This window comes from Panthera pardus, unplaced genomic scaffold (assembly GCF_024362965.1).
Source record: "Panthera pardus isolate Hobbes unplaced genomic scaffold, ASM2436296v1 HiC_scaffold_13, whole genome shotgun sequence".
Classification (NCBI taxonomy): domain Eukaryota; kingdom Metazoa; phylum Chordata; class Mammalia; order Carnivora; family Felidae; genus Panthera; species Panthera pardus.
The window spans coordinates 41,181,269-41,199,219 of NW_026526688.1; the positions used below are offsets into that span (position 1 = coordinate 41,181,269).

General features: G+C 46.4%; 1 protein-coding gene across 19 annotated transcripts in view; it reads left to right on the forward strand.

Annotated features, from left to right (window-relative positions):
• Positions 1 to 17,951, forward strand: part of ANK1 (ankyrin 1) — a 219,338-nt gene that overhangs the window by 55,790 nt on the left and 145,597 nt on the right. The gene's annotated exons all lie outside the window — the stretch shown is intronic.

The window sequence follows — 17,951 nt, forward strand, 5'->3', positions numbered from 1 at the left end:
TCTTTAGAGCATCTCCTTCATTCTGGCTAATACCCCTGTGGCTGCGCTGACCCAGTTCCTAACCGCATTCTCTCTGCCTTCAGTTCAGACGTTCGGGTGTTGGGAATGAGCACCCCTCCCCGCCCTGGGGGGTCCTAGGTCCCGGCCCTGTCCTGGGAGAATCCTCTGCGGAGTGGAGGTGTTCACTGGCGCTAAATGAGTGTAATGTCAGGACGAGAACAGTAGGCGGCAGCACTGAGCTGTATATACTCAGTTTCAACCTCTGCAGGATCTTAGACCCAATAGGACTGTGGCCTTTGCATGCTCATTACTGGACAGCAAGGATGCGGAGCTCCAGAGGGCGGGGGCAGGTTCCAGACTCCTTCTCAGGGGCTCCATTCCCCTCATTGCTTCCTCTATGATGGAGCCATATTCTTGTACTTTGGTTGACATCTTTGATGCCTTCAGGACATCATCATGGTGGCCACTAAAAGTCCACACGGGACCCTGATAACCTGTTTGTGCAGATAGATATGGGCCCAGCCACATCCATGAAACTAAGGCTGAAATGGTCAGGGAGAGGTTGGAATAGGCGGCAGATTGGAGAGCTGTGTTTGTAAGAACTTGTGTCATGGGGTTTGGGGATGGGGCTTGATTGGTCTGAGCAGGGAGCCTGGAGGTGTGCCTGGTTTGCTAGAACAAAACCACAGTGCTGCACCCTGGTGTCAAAATTCAGGTCATTTAAGTGATCATCGCCAGGTGACTGGTGTTTTGAACCTGAAGAACCATGGAATCCGGAAACCCAGAATTCACCTTCCTCTGCCTCCACCTCAACCTCCCATGTCCCATTAATCTCCACATCTGCTGATACATGGCCTCCTAAGTGCTTTTCAAATCTGCCTCCTGCTCTCTACTCCTACTGCCCTGGCCTGCTGCAGACATTGGTACCCCAACGCTGGATGTACCTGGAGTAGCCTTTGTGAGATGCTCCTTGGACATGGTCCCCTGACATGTTAAAAGCCCTCATGTCTGCTCAGGATAGAGTGAAAACCCCTGAACTTGTCATGCCAATGCCCCCACCCCCACCCCCAGGCCCTCCATTCCTATCTCTTGCCCCTGATTTCCTGGCCCAGCATACTGTTGAATACACCCTGCGTGCTCTCAGCTTCTTGCCTCTGTGCCTTTGTCCCGGCCTCTGCTTGGAGTGCTATCCCTCTCCAATCTCCAAGCTGTGCCCCTCCTCTTTTGAGACCCAGCTCCAACCTGATCTCCAGAAAACCCAGCCCACAGGCCTCAGCAGCCCCTCTGTGCCCCCATCACCCCCACACTCAGCTCTATTATCCTCTTGGTCTGTTGTGGTGGCAGTTGCCCCCAGAACGTGAGCTCCTGGAGTGCCAGCACTGTTTTGTATGTATCTTTGTAACCACAGCACTAGCACAGTGCCTGGAACGCAGAGGTGTTCAAGAAATGTTTGGTAACTGTGTGGACGGTGGACGGTGGGACCAGATGAGGAGGACTTGAGACACCATCTGGACCCCTGCTGAGAATGCTAACCCATGTTTTAGACACCCAGGAACAGGGGACGATCCGCCCCACCTTTAGCTGTCTTTCTTCTCATGACTCGCCTCCTGATAGCTGATCTCACCCAAAGCCCTGGCACTTCAGCTTCACACCTGGAGAGCGGCTGCTGAGCACCTGCTGGAGCTTCTAACATAAATTCTGAAAAGATGTTTCCTTTGTGCTCCCAGAAAGGCAGCGCCACCTGCTTTTGTGGGGTGTGGGGGTGGGGGGGGGGAAGCTGTGGGTGGCACCTCCCCCAGGCACCTGCTATAACTGCAGGGCTTTGGAAAGTGTGAAGACCGCTGTGAGTTGTCCAGGGGTGACTGCGGAAGACCCACAGGTGGGCTGTTTGCAGAGTCCGTCTGTGGGAGTCTTCTGGGGGTGACCTGTGATATCCTTTGAGAGGATCTGATGTGTACAGGGGGGGAGGCCTGGGAGGGCTTGGGTGCCCTCCCTCCAGCCCGCTCATGAATAGATTCTCAGGCTAGGTTTGCCTTTTTCCATTTTACCTTGGGGTCCAGTTTCTGGGAGGCAGTAGAAGTTGGAAAGGGTGTGCTATTTGCCTGGCCTTCCCTCCCCTTCCTTAGCACCTCTGTCTGCTTTGGGGCCAGGTTTCTAGAGAGATCTGCCTGACAGAGCCAGGTCTGTAATCCCCAGGGGATGTGCTAGGAGATGAACAATATGGGTGTGTGAATCTAAGTTGATGGAAGCGTAACAAATTTCCTTCTGATGTGTGGTAGGTGAGGCCACACCCCAGTGGATGGAGGACAGGATTGTCAGATTGAATAAATCAAAATAACACACAAATATTGCACTGTACTTCTATCAGAACAGTCTTCTTTGTTTATCTGAAATTCAACTTTATTGGGCATCTCATATTTTCTCCGGCAGCCCTGGTGGAGGAGTCTCCCTTGAAGGAGGTGGGCATTTCCGATGTCAATCAGTCAAGAAGAATGTGCTCATTCAAGAGATTGGGCTGGGAAACTGGGCCTTTGTACCAATGTCGCTCCTCTTGGTTTTGCTTTCTTGAGTCTACAGGTCTTTGGCCAGCCTGGTAGTAGTAGAAGTGGCCTCTGGCTCAGTGACGTGGAACAGGAACCAGGCAGGTAGCCAGTGAGTTGGGCATTACTCTCTGGGTTTATTTACCCTTTCTTGGCCCTGAGTCTTTAGACAAATTACATGACATGCTCTGGTCTGGTGTCTGATGGGCTGAAGCATTGAAACAAGGGCATGGTTGGTATATGGGCAACAGTGCCCAGTAAAGCCAATGGGAAGAGCGTAGGTGGCTCCTGGGAAACTGGAGTTGACATTGGGGTCACTTCTCTTTTTCCATCTCTCTGTCTCTTCACTGGGGAGTTTTTCTCTCTTTTCAGACTTGGAGGATCTGGGCTTGAGTTTTAAAATGATTTTTAATTATTTATTTTTTGAATTTAATTACAGTGAAGTTCACTCCTTATTTTGTTCCGTCCTGTGCATCGTGATGAATGCCTAGAATCATGTACTGCCACAATCAAGATACAAAACGGTCCTATCACCCTCCTCCCAAATTCTCTTGTGCTGCCCTTTTGTAGTCAAGTTCTCCCCCACCCCCTCCCTGCAACTACAGTTCTGTTCTCCATCCTTATAGTTTTGCCTTTTCCAGAATATCATTTAATGGATCGTGCAGTATGTAGCCTTTGTTTCTGGCTTCTGTTTAGCATAATGCATTTGAAAGCCATTCATATTGTTGGGGCACCTGGGTGGCTCAGTCGGTTAAGTGTGCTACTCTTGATTTTGGCTCATGATCTCATGATCATGATCATGATTTCAGGTCATGATCTCACAGTTTATGATTCGAGCCCCAGGTCAGGTTCTGTGCTGACAGCATGGAGCCTGCTTGGGACTCTCCCTCTCCCTCTCCCTCTGCCTCTCCTCTGCTCATGTTCTCTCTTTCCCTCTCTACATAAATAAATAAACATTAAGAAATTTAAAAGAAAAGAAATCCATTCATGTTGTTGTATCAATGGTTCGTTCCTGAGTGGTGATCCCACTGTATGGATGTGCCAGTGTTAATTCACTCACCCACCAAGGATATTTGAGTTGATTACAGTTTGGGGCATTTATAAATAAAGCTGTTATAAATATTTGCATACAGGTTTTTGTGCGAACATAGATTTCATTTATCTTGGTTGTATACCGAGCTGTGGGATTGCCAGGTTGTGTGCTAAGTATATGTTAAATGTTATAAGAAACTCTGGGCTTGACTGTTATCAGGGGGAACTGATGGGTTCCCACAGCCTCCCACACTTTTCAGATGAGAGCTGTTTGGATTTTTTTATAGATGGGAAAATGGAGGTCCAGAGGGATGATGGAGATCCAAATGACTTGTCCAGAGTTTCAAAGAGAGTCAATGTCAGGTTCCAAGCCAGAACCTGGGTGTCCTGCCTCTCAGATCCCTGTTTTGTACCTACAATTTCCTTCAGCAGCTTTTGATGCAACTTTATTTTCTTGGGAGACCCTTTCTGGGACACTCTGGGCACCACTACTGAGCTTCTCCATCCACTGATGAGGAATGTGACCAAAAGGATTGATCCATTTGGTGAAGAAAAACAAGTATGTAAGCACAGCCACATCGATGAGCTGAATTACTCTTCAGGTGTTATGAGAGTACTTTAGACACAGGCCTTGCCTTGGTTATTTGACATGATGGAGTCGTTTGCAACCTTATTCTTGTCTGATTCATCTACAAAATTATTCTTCTGAGATCTTCTCAAGCAGAACGGACACACACTGGTTTTCTGTGTTTTTCCTTGGACACCGGATACTGTTTGCATTGTCTTGTTCAGTTCTGACTACAACTGCCTTGCACCTGCCATTTGGGATTTCTGTCCTATCCCTGGAAGTTCTGATCTCAGAGAGGCCTTCCTTTATCTGCTCCAAGTTTACAGTCAAGACACCGGGTCCTGAGACTCCCTGGGAATCTTGGCTTTACCACAATCCCAGCTTTTGAGCATTTCAGTGGAGGATTGTTATTTGTGTTGTCATTGTTATGTAGGTCACTTTTTCTTTGGAGCCAGTTGATGGGTTGTTTTTTTTTGTTTTTTAAATTTTTTTTTCAACGTTTTTTATTTATTTTTGGGACAGAGAGAGACAGAGCATGAACGGGGGAGGGGCAGAGAGAGAGGGAGACACAGAATCGGAAACAGGCTCCAGGCTCCGAGCCATCAGCCCAGAGCCCGACGCGGGGCTCGAACTCACGGACCGCGAGATCGTGACCTGGCTGAAGTCGGACGCTTAACCGACTGCGCCACCCAGGCGCCCCGATGGGGTTTTATTATCTGTGGAAAGCAGCCATACAGAATGGAGAATACTTCTGATTGTTGATTTTGCTTTAAAATAGTTTCCTATTTTAATAAGCGTCATCAGGAGCAGATGACCCCAGGGAGGAACTGCATGCTTATCTGGTAACCTATGTACTTTGTAGAAGTTTGTGTATTTTGAAGAAAAAGAGAGGGGTCTTTAGATGCCTGGCACGGGGGCATATATTGGGCTGTCCCAGCTTGACAGGCACATGACTGGAGATGAGTTGGGCAATGGCTGAGTGGATGTTTTCGGTTGGATTCGTAGAGGCACAAAATTAGAATCAACAAATATTTAGTACTCAGGGTGTGCCAGGCAAAATGCACTAGATACTTTCATTTATATCGCCTGGGGAATCTCTAGACAAAGAGAGGGAAACCTCACTTATAAAAGCAAAATAATTTGCCACATCAGATTTTTCTTGTAAAAAACCACTTAGGCAACGGCAGTCTTTTATTTTTTTTTTATTTTTTATTTTTTTTAATTTTTTTTAATGTTTATTTATTTTTCACAGAGAGAGAGAGAGAGACAGAGCATGAGTGGGGGAGGGGCAGAGAGAGAGGGAGACACAGAATCCGAAGCAGGCTCCAGGCTCTGAGCTGTCCACACAGAGCCCGACACGGGGCTCGAACTCACAAACCGTGAGATCATGACCTGAGCTGAAGTCGGTTGCTCAACCAACTGAGCCACCCAGGCGCCCCAACGGCAGTCTTTTAAATGATCAGGTCCTCCAGGGCACATTGAACTGAGAATCCAAAAAGAGAATCTGAATTTTGGAAGACTCTTTATCCTAGGGAACTGGAAGTGGCAGATCTTGTAGAATGGGGTGGACAAGGAGAAAGTAGAGCTTCATGGTGAAGATTGGGACTCCAGAGTCAAATGCCAGGGTTCAAATCCAGCTCTAGTCACTGCAGTGAAACCTCGAGCAAGTAACACTTAGCCTCTCTGAGCCTCAGTTTCTGCATCTGCCCAATGGGGGTAGTGCTGGCTTCACTCATGAGGTTGTAATGAGGATTAGGTGATGTATCTGTAGCCCCTCAGAAACATTGGCTAAGATCACAAAGCCACAAGAAGAAACCTCAGATTTATTTTTCTAGGAAATGAGACAGTTGAGGTTTTCCCTTGAAGCCTTGTGGAGGAAGCTTCTGAAAACCGACTCACAGATCCAGGAAGGTGCTTCCTCAAATGCCCCTGATGTGTAAACGGTGGTTTCCATAGAAAGTGAAGGAAGGTTCGGAGGTGACATCAGCAAGACAGTGGCAAGCTATGCAGTGAGCAGGGCTCGCTCCCCACCACAACCCCTCACTAACTGTTCTAAATTTGGGTCAGAATATAATTTATTCTATTTTATTTTAAACACTGAGTCGCCCCAGCTTTGAGGTCACTGGGACCCAGATGGTCCAGTGGTTGCCAGGGGGCATTCTGGGGAGGGCAGGCGGAGTCGGGGTGAGTGGAGGCTCTGCCCTTGGACCAGAGAAGGGAAGTAGTGTCCCTGTGGGTCTCGGCAGGTAGCCAAGCCGATGGGGCTTCTGCTGGAGGCTGTCCTTGCCTGCTGTCTTCAGGGTTCCCCAGGGGATTAGCAGCCTGCCAGCACCTTCCCTCCCCCGCACTGATTTTATAGTGTCCACTGATGCTCTTATGCATGGTCTTCTCCAACCTTCTGTGGAACAACTTCAGGGAAATGAAAAGTAACTCCCCCAGCAAAGATGTAAAGGACTGTGAAGCGTGCAGGAGAAACAATGCCTATTTTTGTTACAAGTGCCCTCTCCCCGGCTCTGTCACTGCAGTGTGAGCAGGAATAATCCAATTAATGGTGGCACCCAAGGGCATACTGTGCTACTGTTTCAAGGACACAAGCGCCCTCTGTATCAGACTCACCACAGAGGAATAGACAAAATGTACTTGGAGCACAGAGAAGAAGACTCATTTATCTGGTGGTGTTGATGATGCTGATGCTGATGAGAATTACAAGGAAAGACAGGCTTCATGGAAGAGGTGACGCCAGGGCTGTTTAAGAGAAGGGAGGTCAGGCAGGAAATAGAGGCTGATGGCCACACAGATGGAACCTGCCATCCCCCACCCCCATCGCACACCTTAGATTGGAACTTTCAAATTTGGAATATGGAGATGGTGAAGGTTAAGAAGGTATTTCACAGAATGTTGGACCGTGAGCTAAAAGGAGGCCACAGTGCATGTGCAAATGAGGAAAAGTGGCCCAGAGAGGTAAAGTGACTTGTCAAAGTCACACAGCTAAGCAAGTGCAGGGTCAGGGCTGGGGAGCAGTTTGCCCGGGGGGGGGGGGGGGGATGGTGGGGGCTCTGGAAGGAAGAGGGAGAGGGAGAGGCATCCAGACTTCCTGTCCCCTCTTCCTCCTCCAGCACCACAGCCTTTGATACGCAGTGAAGCATTAAACAGGAGGTGACAGAGGACTGGTAACTCCAAATGGATGGCCAGGGGCTGGGATTGGAATGTCCCTAGCAAGCAAGGGAGAAAGTGTCCTTTTCAGTTTCTGGGACCTTGGGACTGAACTGGATTTGTGAATGATCTCACTAAGCTATTAATAATAATAGGAAGCCACTCTTTCTTACTCCAGCTGGTGTGTGTGTGGGGGGGGGGGTTTGTGTGTATGTGTGTGTGAGTGCATGTGTATGCGTGTGTGTGAGTGTGTGTGTGTGTGCATTTATATTTGGGAGCAGAGGGAATCGCCTTTGTAAAATGGGGCCAGAAAAATGCCACTTTAATGCTAGAAAATAACTGTCATGAATTTGCAATCCTTTCTAACCTACATTTTTTTTTAAAGACCTTTTAATTTTATTTATTTTTAAGTTGTGAAGGGTGTGAGGAGAGTTTGCCTCTTATTACTTCTTTTATTGATGCTCGAATCCTTCGGCTCCAGGGTGGCTCAGCCGTGATACAAGTCCAGCCCGGGTCCAGGGCGGTTCTGGCCTTCCATCAATGCTCTTTAGGGAACCGCACTTATGTCTACGCTAGCCAAGGGAAGGGTTGAATTATGAAGTTACAAGATGTGAGACTCATGCTTTTCTAGACTCATGCTTTTCTAGGAAGCACTTGACAAAAGTGCACCATGAGCTTGGTCTTTATTCCAGCTTCTGGCAGTTCTGAGAATTTCCACTTTTGCATAGAAACACCAACACCAAAAGGTGGGGGTGTGGGGGTGGAGGGCTGTGGGGGCGGGGGGAGGTCATGGACTCTGCAAAATAAGAAATGATCTGGAAATCAGCAAGTACCGTGTGAGACATGGTTGCTGACCTTTAGGGGCTTCCATTAATTCTAGGGACATAAGACCAATTCTCCAAGTTATTAGAAAAGACAAGACAATATATCAAGCACCGAATTATGCAATCTGTATAACGAAGGCTGAACATATTGACAGGAACAAAATTAGTACAGACTGAGATTATTAAGCAAGGCTATCAGGACAGGGAATTGAGGGTGGGGGGAAGGTTTAGGTGGTAGAGAGGACGGAACGATATGAGAAGAACGGCATGCCTGAGATACAGAAACGAGAATAAGAGGGATGTGTTTACTGTTGTAGTGAGGCTTGATAAAAATGACAGAATACACACTATTATACATGGTGTAAATCCAATTTTGAAAAAAATATGTTTTATTCATATGCCACGAAAAAAGACTGTAAGCAAATGTATCAAAATATAAATAATGTTTATCACATGGGAGGGATTTACGGGTAATTTTCAGTTTTCTTTTTGCTTGGTATCTTCTGTTTCCAGTGAAATGATTTATTAGTATAATGACAAAAACAAACAAACAAACAAAGCCATTGCTCATTATTAAGAAAGGGGTGGGCTCGGGTGCCGGTGGAGCAGTGAGTACGCAGCCGCCCTGGGGAGGGTGTGCCTGGGGAGATACTCAGCCCAGCACCGGGCACTTCGGGACCTGGAAAGGCCAGCTCCAGGCAGCGGGAAGATAAGCCAGTGGGCGGGTGGGTTCCTCGGTGGAGCCCTGTCCAGCACTAGTGAGCAGGGAGAGCTGGGGAGGAAAGGGCTTGCTCCGAGGCTCTGACAAGAGTGAATGGTTCAGACTCCAGGGTGGGGCTCCAACCCTGGGCCCCAGCAGGGTCACAGATGGTGAGATGGGCCAGAGAAACCTGCCTGGAAAACTAGGACAATCTCACAGGCAGGAAAGGGAGGATAAAGAATCTACCAAGGGACATATCAGGGGCCCTGAGAGGCCCTGAAATGACCTTTCCTATCTCTAGGATTGGATGCCCTCATCAGCACGCAGTTCTCAAGTTGGCAGGTTTCTTTGGATTGGGACTTCGAGGGATGAGCTGGTGATCTCCTGTGTATACTCACTAGTGGATAGGATAAGGGGTGAGGTGGACGTGAGATCCCATTGCCCTGTCCAAAATCTCCACCTGTAAAGGTGGGGTTGTTCTCTAGTGCTGAGCGTGTGCCTAGTGGCTCTCTGGGAAGCTTGCCTCGGCCGACAGGAGCTGGTTCTCAGGGCAGCTGCCACACCGTGACACTGGGCATAGGGGCTGCATCCAGAGAGGGCCCTTTTGGGCATCGCATGGCTATTTCCAGGTATGAAAGAGGTACCACGGCCACATTGTGCTTGGGACAGAATCAGTACTAACACCACTGCTCACCTGACTGGGACACGTTTGCTCTACCAAGATGCATCCATCTAAAGACCTAATGAAACAGTGCATTTTAACCGGTAAAAATCACTCTGACCCATGTACAGTGGGTGCTGAAGGGTGGTTCTCCCACCCAGAATGGAGGCTCGATCAATGAGCATCACTGCCATGAACGTGATCAACGGGAAGGCGTGACCCAGAGGCTAATTCTAGGGGAAGGGCAGAGGCTGAGGAAGCTCCACAACTTACCAGCAGCTGCAATGAAAGAATAATGGAGTATTGATCATTCATATTCATAGAAGTGTTTTTATTTACCTAATCCAAAGGACAAGAACACCGTGAACTGGAAAATCTTTTTAGCCAGAAGCCTGTGTGACAGGAAATTGGAATGGCTGAAATGTCACATTGGGTTACTCTGTCTGTAATTTGTGAAATTTGCCTCACTTTCTTGCTGCACCCACCATAACCAGTGGGCAGCAAGAAGCCCTCACCCTTGAGTAGACAGCCTGTGTGGGGAAGGCAGGCCCTGGAGCCAGATGGAGCGGTCTGAAGCCAGCCTTCCCCGCCAGCGGCTGTGTGTGGACAGAAACGTGAAGGCTTGCAGTCTCTTTAGCATGAACTCCTACGCGGATGCCTCCATAACTAAACTCCCTTGGATGGGACTCAAGGGCTCTGTTCTGAACGCTGTCTAGAAAATAAGACCTATGAAGGTGGTGTTGAACTTCCCGCCTTTCCAACACATTCCATCCGCGGTCTCTGGGGAGAACTCAGGCATTCGTGACTATGCCCCACTCTGGAATCACAGTATCTGTCATTGCTGTGCCTCCTAACAGCTCAGTGAGTTTTCTGTGGAAATAGTGAAATGAAAGCAGTAAGAATTTGCAAGTCTGAAAACAATTCTGCAAAGGAATCATTTTTCATTTAGTTTGTGCTGACATCTTTCGAGGACTGGGAAGTGAGGGGATTTTCTTTTATATTACAATTAATCCCTGCACAGAAAGCATTGTATGTGCTTTATAAATATATGTTGCATGGATGAGTTAATGAACCAAAGTGATAGTAGTTATGTAATAACATGACATAGTTTTTAAGTTTAAAAATACTCAAAATGAGAGCTTTCTGGGTGGCTCAGTCAGTTAAGTGTCTGACTTCAGCTCAAGTCATGATCTTGAGGTTTGTGAGTTCGAGTGCCGTGTTGGGCTCTGTGTTGACAGCTCAGAGCCTGGGTCCTGCTTCAGATTCTATGTCTCCCTCTCTCTCTGTCCCTCCCCCACTCATGCTCTGTCTCTCTTTCTCAAAAATAAATAAACATTAAAATAATTTAATAAAAAATACTCAAAATGATACTTTATTCTGCTTAGGGATACATTATATACATATGTTATAAAGGTGTATAGAAGGGTGTGGAGTGATAAGTACACAATATAATTGGGTGGGGAGGGAGGTGCAGAAGGCAGATTTAACAGTTTGCAATGTTTTATTTCTTGAGCTGAGTGCTAGCTACATAGCTGTGTATTGTATTTTTCTTTGTCCTTTTCTGCATGTCTTAAATATTGCATGATACATTTTAAATATAAATAAAACTACATTTAAAAATATCTCAAATATAAAGATCGCTTCACTGTAGGAAAAAGTGGAGGGCGGAAAAGTTGAGTTAATATGTCTGCTTCTTCCCTAAGTTGGATGCTTTTTTTCTCATCTTGCTCATTAACGCCCACTCCCTTTCTTATCTATACCAACCATTCTCTCTCCCTAGATTGTCCCTTCCAGCGTTTCTAAGTAATTATATCTTCAACTACCTGCTAGAAGAAAAATACTTCCATGCATCAATATGGAGGCTCTTGAGATCCAAGTGGCGTTATTTCATGTAGTCACCATCTTCTAAGTAAAAGAGAAGGCACCCTACGGGAGAGGAGATGGACGTTGGTTGGGCACCAGTTCTGTGCCTCATTACACTCATTACACATATCACCTCATGAAATCCTCATAACGGCCTGAGATATAGGTATCAGCTTTCCTGTTTTATATGAGCAATGGAAGCTCTGCGGTGCTCAGCAACTTGCCCAGGATTGGGTGCCCGTGGGAGGGGGATCCCCAATCACATTCTATGGCAGAAAGGGGCTCACACCCAGATGGCCCTGTCCTCCCATGCTCTTTCTCTGTGCTTCTGATAAATGTGTGACCAGTGGCACACATTTGGGAGGTGTCTGGGGAGCTAAAGATACAAGCCCATGGTGGTTCCCTGTAGGGGAATTGGCTCATTACCCTTATGGTAAGCTTTGGTCCTGTGGTCTCCAAAGTGGGATCCATGTACCCCAGCGGTGTGCAAGAAGAGGTAGCAAGACGATATCTCATCTTTTTAAGATTTTCTATTTCATCATATGCTTTATAATGTACATAATATGTTCACAGTATTACTTGTATATGATTTATAGATAAATAATGCATATATTGAAGGTATATGCTCAAAAATATTTTTATTGATGGGAGTGTGCAGTTTAAAAAAAATTTGGAGATTTTGCAGACTCCGCTCAGCTGAACTGATCCACCTTGTTTCAGACCAGCCATTGTGTTAGTACACAAGTGTTGAATGGGCTCAGGTCTCCTTGTCCAGACCATGTCCTTCCCGGTGCCTGGTAAACTTGGGCACGTGGCTACAGAGACACTCTTGGGACTATTGGCAAAGTCCTGAAGAACCGCTGAGGAGATTGGAAGCAGGTTAGGTGTCTCACTCTTCAAGAAAGCAGATTTCACAATGCCAAATTCCTGACAAAAATTTAGAATGGATTATTAAACAGATGGTCTCTGGCACCTAGCATGGGTTCACCAGGAATGAGTCATGCCAAAATAAACTCATTTACTTTATAATGCCCGACAATAATTTATTGAGAAAAATCATTCATTCATTCATTTTTTGGGTGTGCATGCATACATTCATGGTCCACTTGACCAGTAATTACTGAGGATCTATTATGCTTAGAGCCGTGTGCTTGGATGACATCAGTGATGAACGTATCGCAGTCTCTGTCTCCAAAGAGCTCTCCTTTTAATAGAGGAGACAAACATGTGCACAGATAACAATAAAATAAAGTATTTCTTAAGTGCCACATGGTGGTTATATTATAAACAGAGTGACTATATTACAAACAAATGGCCCAGCATTCAGCAAAAGGAGACTACTGTAGGGACAGGGACTCCTGACAACACTACCGTCCATTTAGCAAGGAAAGAAAACACGAGAGCTCTACTTATAGTTATCTTTTAATATAAAATTTTGATTTTCTATTTTGTATATGTCTTATATTGGCAGAGTCTCTCATAATGTCTTTGTAGACAACATGAAAAAGAAGTTGAAGACATTTGGGTTGGATGATAATAGTTAAGTGACTTGAACAACTAACTAGTTGGACACCTATACCCACAGTGGTACATGGGCCCATATCAACCCACAGAGGGTTCCAGTAATGTGCTGCTGGGCCCCTCTGCAGCCATGGACTAGTTAACCTTCCAGTTTACTGCTTGCTTGCAGACACAGCATATTTATTTAACTATGTGTGTGGGGGTGGAACATTAAATGTATTCGGACACGGAGATCATAACTGTGTTCTATCTGGTGTTAGCATGTATCTGGAGTGTTGCGTCAGGATGTCCAGATGAAAGACCATGAGAAATGTGGACACGCTAAAAGTCTGCTTGGAGAAATGAGGATAGATAATAAAGACAGCCAGGTTTACTGAGCACATACTATGTGCAGGCACCATGGTGAGCACTGTCCATGCACGATCTCCTTTCGTCCTCCAGGTGGGAAAACCCACCCTGGGCAGGGCCTGGGCTCTTGGTATGGAAGGGAGGCCGTCTGAGGGATGTGGGGCAGCCACCGCCCTCTTTGGGGATTGAAGCCGAGAGGAAGGTGGTGGTGGGCAGAACCGGGACCAAAGGGAGGGAGCTCTTGTGTGCGAGGAAGGAACTTCTGAGCCTCTGGGACAATGTTGTTCTGGAAGGTCAAGGGGAGGCAGTCCCACTACCCGCCAGGGATGTCAGAAGAAAAGACTCCGGCACTAGATGACCTTTGAGGTCCGTTCCCACTTTGAGTTCTATGATCCTGTGTGAAACGAAGGGCCTGTAGTCCGTTTGCATGCAGACGGTGGGTTTGAGGGCCATTAAGAGGGACACTGATCTGGCTTCAGGGTGGCCTCCGTGGAGGAGCTACAGATGGCTTCCCTGTGGAAAGCCAGTTCCTTTCCAGAGAGGCCAGATCCGCGCCCCGAGGGAAGGGCGGAGCAAGTCTGAGTGGCTACAGCCTGGGACTTACCTTTCAGAGGAGAATAAAAACCAGCCTTCCACCTTCATACCTTCTAATGTGAAACTTTAGATTCACTGATTATTCAGCTGAATTTTGAACATTCAGCATTTGTCAGGATGGCTGACTTCCTCCCCAAACACTGCCTCATTTAGGAAATGCCAGACTATAAATAATCAGACTATCTGTGCCGCATCTGAAAGCATAAGCTGAAGAGTTTGAGTCTAAAATGCCTTCTGGGCTGCAGAATGACCCTGAGACAGAGTATTCAACTTTAAACATTATCATTAAATTTTGGGATTTTTTCTACATTTTATTTATTTTAGAGAGAGAGAGAGAGCACAAGTGGGGGAGAGGCAGAGAGAGAGGGAGACACAGAATCCGAAGCAGGCTCCAGGGTCTGAGCTGTCAGCACAGAGCCCAACGCAGGGCTCGAACTCACAAACTGTGAGATCCTGACCTGAGCCGAAGTCGGACGCTCAACCGACTGAGCCACCCAGGGGCCCCAAACATTATTATCAGATAGGCAGTAAAGCTAGAATTTTAGGAAACCCAAAGCAAAATTCTCTCTCCCTCTCCCTCTCTCTGTTTCCCTCTTTCTCTTCTCTTCCAACCACCACCCCTCTACCCACACATCCATCGGATACCCGGTAGGAGAACTCTAGTGATCAATTCACCCTCAATAACATGGTTAATTTATGTTCACAAAGCGGCATGAGAATCTAGGATTTAGTCAGAAGAACAGACTCCAGCTTTAGTCATGGGCAACTCAGTACAATTTTCTGAGTTGCAGTTTCTCCCTTTGTAAAACAGAAATAATAATAAATATTTTAATTTTATTCATTTTTGAGAGAGAGAGAGAGAGAAAGAGCATGAGCAAGTGGGGGGAGGGGCAGAGAGAGAGGGAGATACAGAATCTGAAGCAGGCTCCAGGCTCTGAGCTGTCAGCACAGAGCCTGACCCAGGGCTCGAACCTGTGAACTGTGAGATCATGACCTGAGCTGAAGTTGGATGCTTAACCGACTGAGCCACCCAGGTACCCCAGAAATAATAATTTTTAATGATAATAAAAATCCCAGGATTGTTTTGAGTATTACACATATAGTGTATGTCATTATGTTTGCAAGTTGCAAATTGCTCTACAAATGTACATTATTACCATGATTATCATAAGACGGAAACCTCCTGCTGGTTTGAAGGTTTTTTACCGAGGTGCGTATTTGGTGTAAATGTACTGTTTGTTTTATGGATCCTCGAAGGACTGGGATAATTAGGTAAATAAATCTCTGCTAAGCCAGCATATGGAACGACCAAACCAGGTGGTCATGTCTTTAACTCTCAATATGCACAAAGAAGATATAAGCTGTAAGGGAGGAGATCACAGTGGGGACTAAGAACTACTGTCCAGCTAAGGACAGTTCTTGAAAGGGTGTCATCAGGGGAGTGCAGGCCCTGGATGGAGCCACGTTGAGGTGGTCTGATGTCAGGCCCCCAGACCGCCAAGGCAGGAGACTCACAGGACAGGCATAGCTGGGTGAGTGGTGTGGGATGGTAATCCTACAGTAAAAAGTCTGCTTATCAAAGAGTTAAAAAAACAATAATAACAAATACCCAAGGCTAACCAGGTGCGGGAAGTTGCATTTTTCTGGAGGAAAATTGGAAGTGCCCATGAAACCTCAAAAATGTTTATGAACTTGGATGTTAGCCAGTCTAGAAAAGTATCTGGGAAAGAACCTAAGGAAATAATAACAATATTAATAACATTAATATTATTAATAATATTAATAATTACAATATTAATATTTACAATATTAACTGTAACATTGTTCAAATCAGCCCCCCAAAATTGGGAAGAATCTAAGTGTTTAGTGATAGGGAACAGGTTAAATGAAATAGCAAACACCCTTAGGATGCCTTCTGCAGGCACTAAGAGATGTCACAGATGTGAATTTTTCTCACGTGAAAAAACATCACGATATGCTATTAACAAAAGCAGGTTATAAAATGTCATGACTTCTATTTTTGAAACCATAGGTATTCTTATGTGTATTATGTATGCATTTTTAAAAGTCTGCAGGGATAATCACTAGAAAAATAACAGCAGCTAACACTGCCTGAGCACTTGTTGTGGGGCAGGGCTTTACACATGTGTTACCCCCAGTTACTCCTCCCACGCCCCCCCCCCCAACTCCCACATCTCCCACTGGAGGGAGCATTCATACTCTCTCTGGGACTGAGAGAAATTAGTAAGGTGCCCCAAGGTCATGTAGCTGCTGAGTGGCAGAACACAGGTCTGTCTGACTCCAAAGCCTGGGTTCATGACCCTGCTTCGATATAATCTTCCATTTGCAATAGTGGTTATATTCAGACAGTAAGATGACGAGTTATTTTATCATTTTTCCAAACTATCTGATTATAAAAAAACAAACCCTTTTATCTTATGAAAAATTCCCATTTCCTGTGTATTTAAAGAAATAAGTGTGTTCCCCCCAGTTGGCTAGGGTGGGGAAGTCAACCTGGGGAAATCCATGGATGCCCAAGGAGGTGAGTGGGCATGAGAGGCTACTGCAATTTTGGACACTGCCAGAAAAGCCCCCATCTTCATGAAGTGTCAGGAACAAGGGAATACATAAATTAGGTCATTTGTCACTTTTGGCATGTATTATCTAGAAGCATGATTATGGTGTAGGTTGATGATGATAATAAAGTACGTTTAGATGGATCACTTATTGAGATCCTCATAAATATCCTGGGCAGCAGGCAGAGAGGTATTTTTGTACCATTTTACGGATGAGGAGGACTGAGGCCCAGAAAGAGTAAGCAGCAGGTTCCGGGTTCTGTAGCCTGAGGTAACAAAGGCTCAGTTCAAATTGAGATGGTCTGACTCCTAGTCCAGTGTTTTCTTCATGACAAGGGGCTTTCAGGAAAGTTGTTCCAGCACTGAAACGACCCCATGGGAGTTTGGGTGGGACTGGAAGGTGCAGGTTCCTTCCTCCCTCCCTTCCTCCCTCTTTCCCTTTCTTTCTTCTTTCTTTCTTTCCTTCACTACTCACCAAGTACCTGTGAACTTGGTAGCAGAGAGCCACAGAGCACTGTGCTCAGAGCAGGCACTGATCCTCCCCTGCACTCATCCTCCCCTACACTGATCCTCCCCTGCAGAAAACCCTTTATGGTCTGGCCTCAGGGTAGATGCTGCTGACCTGGGAAGTGGCCCCAACAAACTCCTTCTCCAGAAAAGGGCTCCATTCCCCCTCCCTCCTTCTTCTCTCCCCCTCTCCTTTCCCCTCCTTTCTCCACCTTCTCCTCTTTCACTCCACCCCACCTTCTCCTAGAAAGAGAACCAGTGCTCCCTTTTTTCTCCTCCCCCTTGTAGAGAAGGAAATCCAATGATGCAAATCTGACTTTCCTTGGCTAGGGCCCCTGGAAGACCAGTGTTTTACCCTCAAATTTAAATATAAGAGGAAGTTGATGTCCTTAGATTTCCACCTCTTACCTCAGAGTCTTTTAGAGATGATCAGAAATGTTACTGGCCCTTCCCCTTCCCCCAGGCTGTCATTGTCCTCATCACCACCGCCACCATCACCACTTGACCAGGTCTAGCACACAGCTGGCTCTAACATGCCATTCCTGTCAAGTTGTGTAGCCACGTCCTGGCTCTTGGATGTAAGGTTACAGTGTTGGGTTAGGGGTTCAGGGAAGGAAGGTGAGAGAGTCAAAAGGGGTGGCGCAATGACCCAATCTTCCATGCTGGACTCCAGGAGGCATAAATTCAGACAAACTACCAGTGGCTCACAGCCATTCTGGAGGCAATATACTATTGTGCTTACAGGGAACAGCTGCAGAGTTAGACCCAGATTCATTCACTAGCTCTGTGACGTCGGTAAGCACCGCTGCTGCCTCAGTGACTTCATCACTAAAATGGGCATTCTGACAGTGCCTACCACACCTATTGTTGGATTAATAAGTGAATAATGGATGTGAAGTGTTTGGACTGTGTCTGTTTTCTCTACCATTGTGTACGTTGTAACATGCCTGGCACATAACAGGTACTTGGTGAGTAGTGAAGGAAAGAAAGAAAGAAGAAAGAAAGGGAAAGAGGGAGGAAGGGAGGGAGGAAGGAAGGAGAGAGAGAGAGAAGGAGGAGAGAGA